We start from the raw sequence: 13,621 nt of genomic DNA on the forward strand, positions 1-13,621 counted from the left end.
ATAAAATGTCCTGTGGGCTATTGTAAACTCTGAGCCTTGACAATTTGACATACAGGGGAGATGCTGGCCCTTTCGTTTTCTCTAATATTCCTCTTCTCACAGTGAAGCATAAAGTAGTACATATACACTTTCAGTAACTAATTTTAAAGTGCACACTCTTGAGGTTATAGCCAGTTAAACAGATTACACTTCTTTTTCTTTTTCTTTTCTTTTTTTTTTTTTTTTTTTTGAGGCAGGGTCTCCCTGTTGCCCAGGCTGGAGTGAAGTGGCATGATCACATCTCACTGTAACCTCGACCTCCCAGACTCAGGTGATCCTCCCACCTCAGCCTCCTGAGTAGCTGGGACTAGAGGTGGGCACAACCATGCTTGGCTAATTTTTGTATTACCTGTAGAGACAGGGTTTTGCCATGTTGCCCATGCTGGTCTTAAACTCCTGAGCTCCAGTGAGTCTCCCACCACTGCCTCCCAAAGTGCAGGGATTACAGGTGTGAGCCACCATGCTCAGCCTGGCACTTTACATTTCCATGAGATAATCAATTAGACTACTTTTGTATAGATTAATACAAGTGTGGCTTCTTTCCTGCGCTTCTCTCTCCCTCTGTCTCTCTCTTTTTTCCCCTCTACTCCCATTTCTTCCCCACTCAGTATTTCTCTTTCTACCCCCGGATGTCAACTCTAAGACCTTGAAGAAAATAAAATTATTTCTGCCTGGGCTTTTTGATACAATCCTCAAATTTGGGTTGAAACAGTTTTCTCTGCAGCCATCTGCCACCCAAGCTGTTTTCATTCCTCCCTGAATTCTCATTTCTAAAACTAGGGAGGGACCAAGGGCATATGCTGCCAGCTCTCTGAACTCATCCCTTTGATTCCAGTATGCACTAGGCTTTTTGTGGCTAGCTTCTGGTCACCTTACCTCCTTCCCCCAGGCATCTCCCTTCTTGGATTGCACGATCAGGAGTCTATTAGGAGTCACCCTATCTCAAGGTATTTTTCCCTCTATTATTCCCCCAATAAATTGTCAACTTCTTACTCTTATAGCTTCTCCAAAACTGGAGTTGTACCACAATACATGAGATTTTAAAAATTGACATATTAAGGAAAAGAAGTACAATGGTAACATATGTCATATTTAACTGGAAAGAGAGGTATATTCAGCCAGAACCCTGGACCAGTTATTAAATTTTGGCAATATAGCATCCGGCAAGAAAAAAAAGTTAAGGGCAAGTCTAAGATACTTAGCATAGAGCAAAATTAAAAATAATGTGGGTCCTAACTGAAGAATAGACCTTAAACTGGTTCATGGCTGGAATCCACTGTTGTATGTCTGGGTTTGTGGAAGCCTTGTAATTATATGCAAAATTTGCATGTGTTAATTTTCCTGGGGAGAGATTACACAGATTTCATCAACTTCTCAGAGGGAATCTGTGACCCAAATAAGGTTAAGATATTGAAGGAGAGTCAGTTACTAAAATATTAAAAGAAACTTACTCTAAGTACTGATAAAATTATCTAATATTTAGCCTATTTTAAGTACAAACACTAAATTCTTTGAATAAATATAAAAATGGTCCATTCATTGGTGGGAGTATACTATGGATCCAAGTAAGTCTTTCAAGTTTCCTTCAAAACACTTTATATATGATTAAGAAAATGTGAACTTTATTGGAGTATAGTTGACAAAATTATAAATATTTAAGGTATACAACTGAATCTTTTGATATATATACACAATGTGTACCACAATGTAATTAATATATCTATCACCTCACATAACCATTTTCTTTTTTCTTTTCTGTGGTGAGAACACTTAATATATACCCTTTTAGCAAATTTCAAATATACAATACAGTATTATTAACTATAGTCACATTGCTGTATGTTAGATCTCCAGAATTTATTCATCTTGCATAACTGAAACTTGGTACCCTTTGACCAATATTTCCCCATTTCCTCTTCCACCAGCCCCTGGCAAGCACCATTCTACACTCTATTTCTATGAGTCTGACTATTTTAAATTCCACATATAAGTGAGATCATGAAGCATTTGTTTTATTTGTCTTTCTGTACCTGGCTTATTTCACTTAGCATAATGTCCTACAGTGTCATCCATGTAGTCACAAATGACAGAGTGTCTTTCTTTTTTAAGGATAATGTTCACACACACACACACACACACACACACACACACACACACGTATATATACAAACACATATATACCACATTTTCTTTATGCATTCATCCATTGATGGACATTTAGGTTGTTTCCATATCTGGGCTATCTGAATAATATTGCAGTTAACTGATTTCATTTCCTTTGAATATATACCCATAAGTGGGATTGCTGGATCATCACGTGGTTCTATTTTTAACTTTCTGAGGTAACTACCTACTGTTTTCCATAATAGCTGTACCAATTTACATCCCCACCAATAATGTCCAGGGTTCTGTTTTCTCCACATCCTCACCAACTTTCTGATAATAGCCATTCTAACTGGTGTGAGGTAATAATTCATTGTAGTTTAGATCTGCATTTTCCAAATAATTATTAAAGTTGAGCAACTTATCAAATACTTGTTAGCCATTTATGTGTCTTCTTTTGAGAAATGTCTATACAGATTTTTGCCCATTTTTTCATAGGATTATTTGTACTTTTGCTAGTGAGTTGAGTTGTTTGAAATATATATATATATACATACACACACACACACACATATATAATTTTTTTCTGGTTATGTATCCCTTGTCATAGAGAACCTCTGCTAGAGCAGTGCAGAAGGGAAATGTGGAGTCAGAACCCCCACACAGAGTTCCTACTGGGGAACCGACTAGTGGAGCTGTGAGAAAAGGGCCACCATCCTCCAGACCCTAGAATGGTAGATCCACTGACAGCTTGTACCATAAGCCTGGAAAAGCAACAGACACTCAGTGACAGCCCATGAAAGCAGCCAGAAGGGGGGCTACACCCTGCAAAGCCATAGGGGTGGAGCTGCCCAAGGTCATTGGAACCTACCTCTTGCATCAGGGTGACCTGGATGTGAGACATAGACTCAAAGGAGATCATTTTGGAGCTTTAAGATTTGACTGCCCTGCTGGATTTCGGACTTGCATGGGGCCTGTAGCCCCTTTGTTTCAGCCAAATTTCTCCTATTTGAAATGGCTGTATTTATCCAATGCTTGTACCCCCATTGTATCTAGGAAGTAACTAACTTGCTTTTGATTTTACAGGCTCACAGGTGGAAGGGATTTGCCTTTTCTCAGATAAGACTTTGAACTGTGGACTTTTGAGTTAATGCTGAAATGAGTTAAGACTTTGGGGGACTGTTGGGAAGGCACGATTTTTTTTTTTTTTTTTTTTTTTGAGACAGAGTCTCGCTCTGTCGCCCAGGCTGGAGTGCAGTGATGCAATCTCAGCTCACTGCAAGCTCCACCTCCCAGGTTCTCACCATTCTCATGCCTCAGCCTCCCGAGTAGCTGGGACTACAGGTGCCCGCCACTACGCCCGGCTACTATTTCGTATTTTTTAGTGGAGATGGGGTTTCACTGTGTTAGCCAGGATGGTCTCGATATCCTGACCTCGTGATCCACTCGCCTCGGCCTCCCAAAGTGCTGAGATTACAGGCGTGAGCCACTGTGCCCGACCACGATCGGTTGTTAAATGTGAGGACATGAGATTTGGAAGAGCCAGGGGCAGAATGATATGGTTTGGCTCTGTGTCCCCACCCAAATCTCATCTTGAATTGTACTCCCGTAATTCCCATGTATTGTGGGAGGGACCCGGTGGGAGATAAGTGAATTGTGGGGGCAGTTTCCAACATACTGTTCTTGTGGTAGTGAATAAGTCTCACAAGATCTGATGGTTTTATAAGAAATCCCTTTCACTTGGCTCTCATTCTCTGTTGCCACCACCATGTAAGACGTGCCTTTCACCTTCTGCCATGATTGTGAGGCATCCCCAGCCACATGAAACTGTGAGTCCATTAAAATTATTTTTTCCCTAGTCTTAGGTATGTCTTTATCAGCAGCGTGAAAACAGACTAATACAATGACCTCCTCTAGAACAGTTTTTGATTTAAAGTCTATTTTGTCTAACATAAGTGTAGCCACCCCCGCTCTTCTTCAGTTACTATTTGCATGGAATATTTTCTTCCAACCTTTCATTTTCAACCTATGTGTAAGCTTAAGAACAAAGTAAGTCTCTTGGAGACAGGATATTGCTAGATCTTGGTTTTAATCCATTCAGCCATTTATTAGAAAGTTTAATCCATTTATATTTAATGTAATTATTGGTAAGTGAGAACTATTGTCATTTTGTTAGTTGCTTTCTGTCTGTTTTGCAGTTGCCTCTCTACCTTTCTTGCTTTCTTGATGTCTTTTTTTGTTACAAGATGATTTTTATAGTAATTTGGTTTGATCCTTCTCTCTTATCTTTTGTGTATCAATTATAGGTTTTTTCTTTGTAGTTACCTTGAGAATTGCAAAAAATATCTTGTATTCATTTATTTTAAGTTGATAACAACTTCAATCACATATAAAATCTCTATACTTTTATCACCCCTCACATACACACAGTGTGTTCTTACAGTCAGAGTTTACTTCTTTTTGTATTGTGTATCCATTAACAAATATTTTGTCTTTTAACTTTAATATTAGGGTTAAAATTTACACCACCATTATCATGTTAAATTATTTGTTGTCTATATATTTATCTTTATTAGTGAGATTTATGCTTTCATATGCTTTTATGTGGCTGTTTAGCATATTTTTGTTTGAAATTGAAGAATTCCCTTAAGCATTTTTCAAAGGAAAATCTAGTGATGACCTAACGTAAATGATGAGTTAATGGGTATAGCACACCAACATGGCACATGTATATATATGTAACAAACCTGCACGTTGTGCACATGTACCCTAGAACTTAAAGTATAATAATAAAAAAAAAAAAGGAAAAAAAAAAAAAAAGAAAATCTAGTGATGACAAACCCCTCAGTTTTTGTCTGTCTGAGAACTACTCTAACTACTCCTTTATTTTTAAAGGATAGTTTTGCAAGGTATCATCTTGGTTTGCAATTTTTTTTTCTTTTAGTACTTTGAATATACCATCCCACTTTTCTCTGAGCTGCAAGGTTTCTGCTAAGAAGTCTACTGGTATACTTATGGAATTCTCTTATATGTGATTCCTTTTCTGTTTGCATTCAAAATTGTCTGTCTTTGACTTTTTACAATTATAATGTGCCTCAGAGTAGACCTCTTTATGTTCAAGCTATTTGGAGTCCTTTGGGTTTCTAAAATCTGGACATCTATTTCCTATCCCAGACTTGGGAAGTTTTCAGTCATTATTTCTTTAAGTAAGCTTTTTGCCTTATTCTTTCTCTCTCTTCTCCTTCCCTATGACTCTGATAATTTGTATATTGGTTCACTTGAAAATGTACCATAAATTCTGAAGGCTTCTTTCACTCTTTCTCATTCTTTTTTCTTTTCCTTCTCTGACTAAATAACTTCAAGTAACTTGTATTTAAATTCCCTGATTGTTTCTTCTGCTTGATTGAGTTTGCTGTAGAAACTATTGCATTTCATTCATTCCATTATTAACAACTTTGGCAATTTTCCATAAAGTGCTTCCTATTGATAGAAAGAATTAGATATTTTCAAAAATTCTTTCATGCCTCTCTCTCTCTTAACTCTGATCAGTACTGTGCTTTGAACCCTGGGGAAATTTTCATCTTTAGAATACAAGCACTGAGTTATTCTGAGTTATTCACATCATGAGAAGAGTTTAGGAAATGTTGATATAAAGAATACCTTCATGGGAGTGATGTCACCAAGATGACAGAGTAGGAGTCCCATTCCTCATGTCCTCCAAAAACAATGACTTACTATCCACAGATGAAAATAGCTCTAGGAGAGCTTTAGAGTACATTTAAAAGCTACAGTAACCCAAGGAGCACAACAACTGGGGATACGCACATAGAAAAGCACCAGAAAGCACTCTAGAATTTGTTTCGTTCTTCATTGTTATTTCTATTCCTTTGTTGAACTCATTTTGTTTATGTATTGTTTTACTAATTTCATTAAGTTGTCTAATTGTGTTCTCCTGTTGCAGTCACTGCTTTTAAAACAAACTGATGAAATCTTGTCAATTTGTAGATCCCATTTCTCAGGGTCAATTACTAAAAATTTATTGTTTTCCTTTGATAGTATCATGTTTCCCTGATTTTCACACACCTAGCCCTGTGTTGGTGTTCAGCATTGAATGAGCCATTTCTATACTTTATGATCTGGCTTCGGTGGGGAGAGGCCTTCACCTGTGAGTGTCTGCAAGGGTACTAACTGGGTGGGATGTGCAGCAGTGCTGGGTGCATGAGTGCACAGTGGAATCAGGTCAGGGGCATAGGTGTGCATCAGTGTTGGCGCTGGGAGTAGTGCAGTGGCTCCAGCTCCAAGGGTCACAGAGGCAGTTCTGGCCTGGGGTAGTGCAGTGAAAAGTGGGCCTGCAGCCTAGTCAACTGGGGCCTTGCAATGGACAAAGTTGTAGGGATCCTTGGCTGAAAAGCTGAAGGGTCTCTGATGGTGGTGATGATTATCAGTCCTCCCGCTTCTCCTTCACCAAGCATCAGGAGTTTCCAGCCAAGGAAACCAAGCAATTGAGCTGTGGTGGCCTATGCTACGGGAATACCACAGATGTTCTGTTTCCCGGTGCTTTTCTATGTGCCTATCCCCAGTTGTTGTGTTCCTTGGGTTGCTGTAGCTTTTAAATTGTACTCTAAAACTCTCCTAGAGCTATTTTCATCTGTGGATATGTCACTGCTTTAGTTGGCTGGAGAATGGACTCCTAGTCTGTCATCTTGGTGACATCACTCCCATGAAGGTATTCTTTATATCAACATTTCCTAAACTCCTCTCATGATGTGAATAACTCAGAGTGCTTGTATTCTACAGATGAAAATTCCCCAGTTCCAGCCCACAAATACTGAATCAGAATTTAAAAAGAGAGGTATAATTTTTGGCATTCTAGATTATTTATCAATAGGAAGCACTTTTATGGAAACGCCAAAGCTATTAATAATTTAGACTTCATGGAGCCATCAAAACAAAAACAAATGGATTACAAACAGAAAACAAGAAATCTATGCCCCAATTTTACCACCAACACAGCACCATCCACCCTTATCGCCAGGTTTGTTAATTTTTAGGAATTCTGCATATCACAAACGATTAATAAATTGAGTAATTATTTTAAAACATTTTCGACCCTAAGGAAGCAATATGGGTGTTAAAAATTAATTTTGTAATTTACATGTAGCCACATACAAAGGTTTTACTACCTCAACAATTTTTCCAAACAAGGTGCTAAAATAAACTTACAGAAAATATTTGTAAAAAATGCATTTGAGTTTAGTAATTTGATGAGTTTTCATCCCTAAAGTATTAAGAAATTATAAAGGAGGCTTAGTATAAAAAGCAAAATGTTAAAAGAAGCAGAAGGTGGTCAAGCAGTCTCTCTCAAACATATTATCCCATTAAACTAATAGTTTTGGTTTTTTTTTTTTTCACAAAAGGAATGTTTGTCCAGTGTATTACAAATCACCCCAGAGAGATTATTTATAATGGTCACTTCAGTGGGCTATCCCAGCTAGTTTACTCTACAGTGCCATTTTAATAAAAACATACTGGGAGGAAATCTCTTTTTAATTTAAGCCATTTAATTTTTAAAATTAATGTAAAGTAAAGCCATAGTCAACTCAGTTCCACAAATATTTGATTATTATCTCATATAAATAAGCCTGGCTGTAGGTTAGCCACTAAGGATAAAGTGATGAGTAAGACACAGTTCCTACCCTCAAAGAAGTATCTTGCTCTAGAACATTTTTTTCTCTTGCCTTTTTTTTTTTTGAGGAAACTAAATCAGGTGTTTGCAAACTTTTTCTGTAGAAGGACAGACAGTAAATATTTTCTTCTTTGCTTGTCATTCAGTCTCTGTTGTAACTATTCAACTCAGTTGTGTAGCATGAGAGCTGTATAGCCAATGTGTAATTTTAAAAGCATGGTTCTAATAACAAAAATAGGCTGCTGGCCAGATTTGTTCCTTGGGCTGTAATTTGCTACCACTGGACTAAATAACTTGTGAGTGCTTATTTAATATTTCAAATTTTTATCATATCTGCCTTACTAAAATATTTATACCAGAAATAGTGAAAAGTAGCTATACCAAGAAGATAGGAAATTTAAAAGGAATTACAGAAAAAACAGACTGAGATAAATCAAGGAAGTTGTTAAAGGAGAAAAGGCAGTGTCACCCAAACAGAAAGTGATACATCAATAAAGGTCAAGCTCTCTAGGGGAAATCTGAAAACTTTTAAAACATATGTGCAACAACAGTAATAGTAATATATTACGAAATAATCCACTTCTATGTAAAATCATCTTTATAGCTCTAACTTGCTTTAAAAACAGATGTGTTAAATAGGCATAAAATCTAAAATGTTTAATTATACAAATAATGCATAATTTTATAATTAAAAATACAAATAAGCCCAAAGAAAAAATTAAGTATCTCCTCAAATCTTACCAAACCAGAAACACTACTGTTTTACTAAAAATGTTTTCAAATATGTTAGAAGAGCCAAGTTTTCATAGGATCTTTCTGCAGCTTGTAGGATCACATAGGATTAGAGCTTAATCCATTCATTCACTCCCAAAGTTCACATTTTAGAGTGCTGAATTTGCTCAAGTGGGGCAAACTGCAATGCCCAATGCCCAATAGCCTATCACCATAAGAATAACGTGTGCTAGGCACAATATGAGGAGCTTTCTGGAAATCATCTCATTGAATCCTTCCCACAATTCCAGAAGGCAGACACTATTATGATTATGTGCAATGTTAGAAATGAGAAATGTAAGACAGAGGGATGAAGTAATTTGCTATAGTCAAGCAGTCAGTCAGTGCCAGAATGATGACATTAATCCAGAAATTTGGTTTCCATCATCCATGATCTGAAACTTTAGCATTTCTCCTAAGGAAAAATAGGTACATCCATACCCTGTGGTATAAACCTAGAGCCAGTAGTCTGACACTCCTTGCTTTCATTGAGATAGATATGAATGTAAAAAGTATAAATGTCTCTGTCACCCATAAAGAGATAATGGCAACAGTATCACAATTAGCAATGATTTGGTATGTATTACTTACCAAACTCAAGGTGATAAATTTGAGTCCATAGTTTGGGGCCATAATTTAACTATTTAAGTGTATATTTGTCCATTCTCACATTGCTACAGAGAACTGCCTGAGACTTCGTAATTCATTTAAAAAAAAAGAAGCTTAATTGGCTCATGGTTTTGCAGGCTGTACAGGAGGCATGGCTAGGGAGGCCTCAGGAAACTTACAATCATGGCAGAAGGCAAAGGGGAAGCAGACACATTCTACATGGCTGGAGCAGGAGGAAGAGAGTGAAGGGTGAGGTGCTATACACTTTTAAACAATCAGATCTCATAAGAACTCACTCACTATCATGAGAACAGCAAGGGGTAAGTGCACCCCCTTGATCCAATCACCTCCCACTCGACCCCTCCTCTAACATTAGGGATTACAATTCAACATGAGATTTGGTCAGGGGTACAAATCCAAACCATAACATTCTCCCCTGGCCCCTCCCAAATCCCATGTCCTTCTCAAATTGCAAAATACAATCATCCCTTCTCAACAGTCCCCCAAGTCTTATTTCAGCATTAACTCAAAAGTCCACACATTCCAAAGTCTCATCTGAGACAAGGCAAGTCCCTTCCACCTATGAGCCTGTAAAATCTAAAACAAATTATTTACTCCCAAAATACAATGGGGGTATAGGCATTACTCCCTTTCCAAGAGAGAGAAATCTGCCAGAAGAAAGGAACTACAAGCCCTGTACAAGTCCAAAGCCCAGCAGGGCAGTCACTAAATCTTAAAGCTCTAAAATAACCTCTTTTGACTCCATGTCTCACATTCAGGCCATACTGATGTCGGGAGGATGATGGCCCTATTCTCACAGCTCCACTATGCAGTGCCCCAATGGGGACTCTTTGTAGGGGCTCCATCTCCACATTTCCCCTCTGCACTGTCCTAGTGGAGGTTCTCCATGAGGGCTCCACCCATTCAGCAGACTTCTGCCTGCACATCCAGGATTTTCCATACATCCTCTGAAATCTAAGCATAGGCTCCCAAGCTTCAGCTTTTGTCCTCTGTGCACCTGCAGGCTTAACACCACATGGAAGTTTCAAGGCTTGTAGCTTACACCCCCTGGAGGAGTGGCCTGAGACATAGCTGGGATCCTTTTAGCCATGGCTGGGGCTGGAGGGGCTGGGACACAGGGAGCAGTGTCCTAAGGCTACACAGGGCAGCAGGGCCCTGGGCCCAGCCCAGGAAACCATTCTTCCCTTTTAGGCCTCCAGGGCTGTGATGGGAGGGGCTGCCATGAGGTCTCTGAAATGACTTGAAGGCATTCTCCCTATTTTCTTGGCTATTAACATTTGGCTCCTTACTTAGGCAAATTTCTGCAGCCAGCTTGAAGTTCCAGTTTCAGATCATCTCTGCTCACACATATGAGTATATCCTGTTAGAAGAAGCCAGGCCACATCTTGAATGCTTTGCTGCTTAGAAATTTCTTCTGCCAGATACCCTAAATTCTCTCTCTCAAGTTCAAAGTTCCACAGATCCTTAGAGCTGGGGCACAATGCTGTCTGTCTTTGCGAAAGCCTAACAATAGTGACCTTTGCTCCAGTTCCCAATAAGTTCCTCATCTCCATCTGAGACCACATCAGCCTCATTGTCCATATATTACTATCAGCATTTTGGGCACAACAATTTAACAAGTCTCTATGAAATTCCAAGCTTTTCCTCATCTTTCTATCTTTTTCTGAGCCCTCTGCAGTCTTCCAACCTCTCTGTCTTTACCCAGTTTCAAAGTCACTTCCACATTTTCAGGTATCTTTATAGCAATGCCCCACTTCTCAATACCAATTTTCTGTATTTGCCCAGTCTCACATTGCTATAAAGAACTACTTGATACTGAGTAATTATACAGAAAAGAGGTTTAATTGGCTCATGGTTCTGCAGGCTGTACAGGAAACACGGCTAGGTAGGCCTTAAGAAACTTACAATCATGGCAGAAGAGGAGGCAGACACATTCTAAATGGCTGGGGCAGGAGGAAGAGAGCAAAGGGAGAGGTGCTATACACTTTTAAACAACCAGATATCGTCAGAACTCACTCGATATCATAAGAACAGCAAAAGGGAATTCCACCCTCATGACCCAGTCACTTTTTACCAGTTCCCTCCTCCAACACTGGGGATTACAATTCAACATGAGATTTGGGCAGGGACACAAATCCAAACTATATCAAGGTGTCTGAATAGTCAGTTGTTCTGAACTTTCTTTGGAACCCAAACACTTTGTAAATGTAACAACAGCCACAGATAGTTCCCTCAAAGGAGTGCAAATAAACATACTGTGGTGGCCCTGGAAGTGTACCACTCAGATATCCTTCATAGAACTCCTTCCAGGAGCTGAGTTGATAGACAGCCCCAGCTACTACCCCTTGGATTCATGACTGCTCACAGCACTTGCCCTAGGGCTGCTTGGAGCCAATAACTAAGCATGGAAGAGGTAATGGTACCTGTACCTTTCTGTCCAATATAGGATGCTTCCAATAAGCAAATTTGGCTTGGGGACTCCACATTAGCTTGGATGAGACTTTCTTAGAACTATACTGCAGTCTGATGCCTCCGACCAAATCCTCCTTCCCCTCTCTCCTTTCACAGATGCCAGACCTGCCTTGTGGTCTCAAGGCTCTTGCCTTCTATTCCTCCTCCCTCTCTTTTGCCCTCCACATGCACTCCCCTATAAATTAAGCTTGTGTAATTCTGTCTTGTTGTCTATTCCTCAGAGGATAATCACAGGTGTGTAAAACATTGTACATTTTTTCAAAGGGTTAATGGAACCCTGAAGCCCATTTGTGGATCCCCCGAGGTATAAAGACACCAAGTTAAGAATCTCAGCAGGTGGTACAATTAAAGGCAATTAAAAGATGGATACTAAGCCAATTTTTGCATCATTCTGCTCTTATAAAACTTTGGCAAATGATTTTTTTACAATATGCATAGTTCAAATCTAAAACAACTATATTTAAATACTGGTTAAATTATAGTAATTTATTTTTTTAAAAAAATCAAATAGGTAATAAGAGAGCCATTAAAACACCATAAATTTAAAAATCCCTTGAGTGTTTTTCTTTTTAAATTAGTTTTATGGAAAGAACATCGTACCCTCTAATACTAAAGCCTGGGCTCAAATCCTAGCTTACCTAGCCTTGCTGATTAACCTCCTACAAGTCACTTAACTTTTCTGGGCTCAAATTGCCATATCTCTAAAATGAAGGGGTTGGACTAGGTAATTTCTAAGAAATCTTTCCATTCTAAAATTTTATGATAATATATGATTTTCTCTCTGGTATAACAGTATCAAGAAGGCAAAACTAACTCTAAGGCCAGTATAATAATATCAGTAATGTCATTTCAGAAGAAACTGATGGAAAAATTAAATTTATTTTAAATCCTCAAGGTCTGGCCTCTGCCTCCTCTTCCAGCCTTAAAAACTATGCTAGTAACACCTTCTTTCTGTTCCTGGTACCTCCCAAGTTCATTTCTGCCTCCAAGTCTGTTGCATTTGTTTGGGAAGTAGTTCCCAAATGGCTAGTTCCTTCTCATAGTTCAGGTCTTGGTTCAAAAGTCACATCTACCAGAAGATCTTATGTGACAATATGTGACAATCCTGCCCAAAATAACATCCCCAATCCCCAACTGCTTTTTTCAGAGCACTCTGTTATATCATCTTACAAACAATTATCACTATTTTTTTTCTTTTTTTTTTTTTTTGGTTACTTGTCTGTCTTTCCCCACTAGAATAGAAGCTCTACGGGGCAAACATGTTTTCTGTCTTGTTTATCATATATCTCTTAGAATAATGCCTGGCATTTAGAAAGTATACAATAAACATGTTTTAATGAACAAATGAGTGAATCAATATGTGCATGCTAACAGAAAACAAAATTGCAACTTTTAGAAGAGTGAAAGAAAGTATAAAAATCACCCCCATTCCATTTTTTAGGGTGATATAGAAGCAGAAATACAGTTGGCTTTCCACGCTGTATTTCATAATTAGAGAAGATAATAACCCAAATGTGTGCCAGGAGTAGCATTATGTTTAGCTTTGGACTGGGTTTTTTCTGTGGGACATCAATAGAATTGTATGATGATCAATACCAAGATCATGTTCTAACTAATTGAGCTCACAGGCTTAAATTACTCAGCTTTTAATATTTGGAAACAAGCAAGCATCAAAATAATTCTACTGACTTCCAAAGAATTAAAAATCATGATGCCTAATTTTAAAAAGTCATCAAATAGCTCTATGAAAATTTAATTACTATGGAAAGGTTATATTAAGAATGAGTCATAGAAGTTTTAAAAAACCTTTTTTTAGAATTGAATTTTATGTCACAAAGACCAGGAAACAGCCAAATGTGAAGTCAACTCTCAATTTTCCATGATAAAACCAGGAATTAGCTCGTGAAGAAGTAGTAGGAA

At 38.2% G+C, this 13,621-nt stretch overlaps 1 protein-coding gene across 2 annotated transcripts in view; it reads right to left on the minus strand.

Moving 5' to 3' along the window:
• Positions 1 to 13,621, minus strand: part of CCDC148 (coiled-coil domain containing 148) — a 278,990-nt gene that overhangs the window by 233,563 nt on the left and 31,806 nt on the right. The window lies entirely within an intron of this gene.

This window comes from Papio anubis, chromosome 10, assembly GCF_008728515.1.
Source record: "Papio anubis isolate 15944 chromosome 10, Panubis1.0, whole genome shotgun sequence".
NCBI lineage: Eukaryota > Metazoa > Chordata > Mammalia > Primates > Cercopithecidae > Papio > Papio anubis.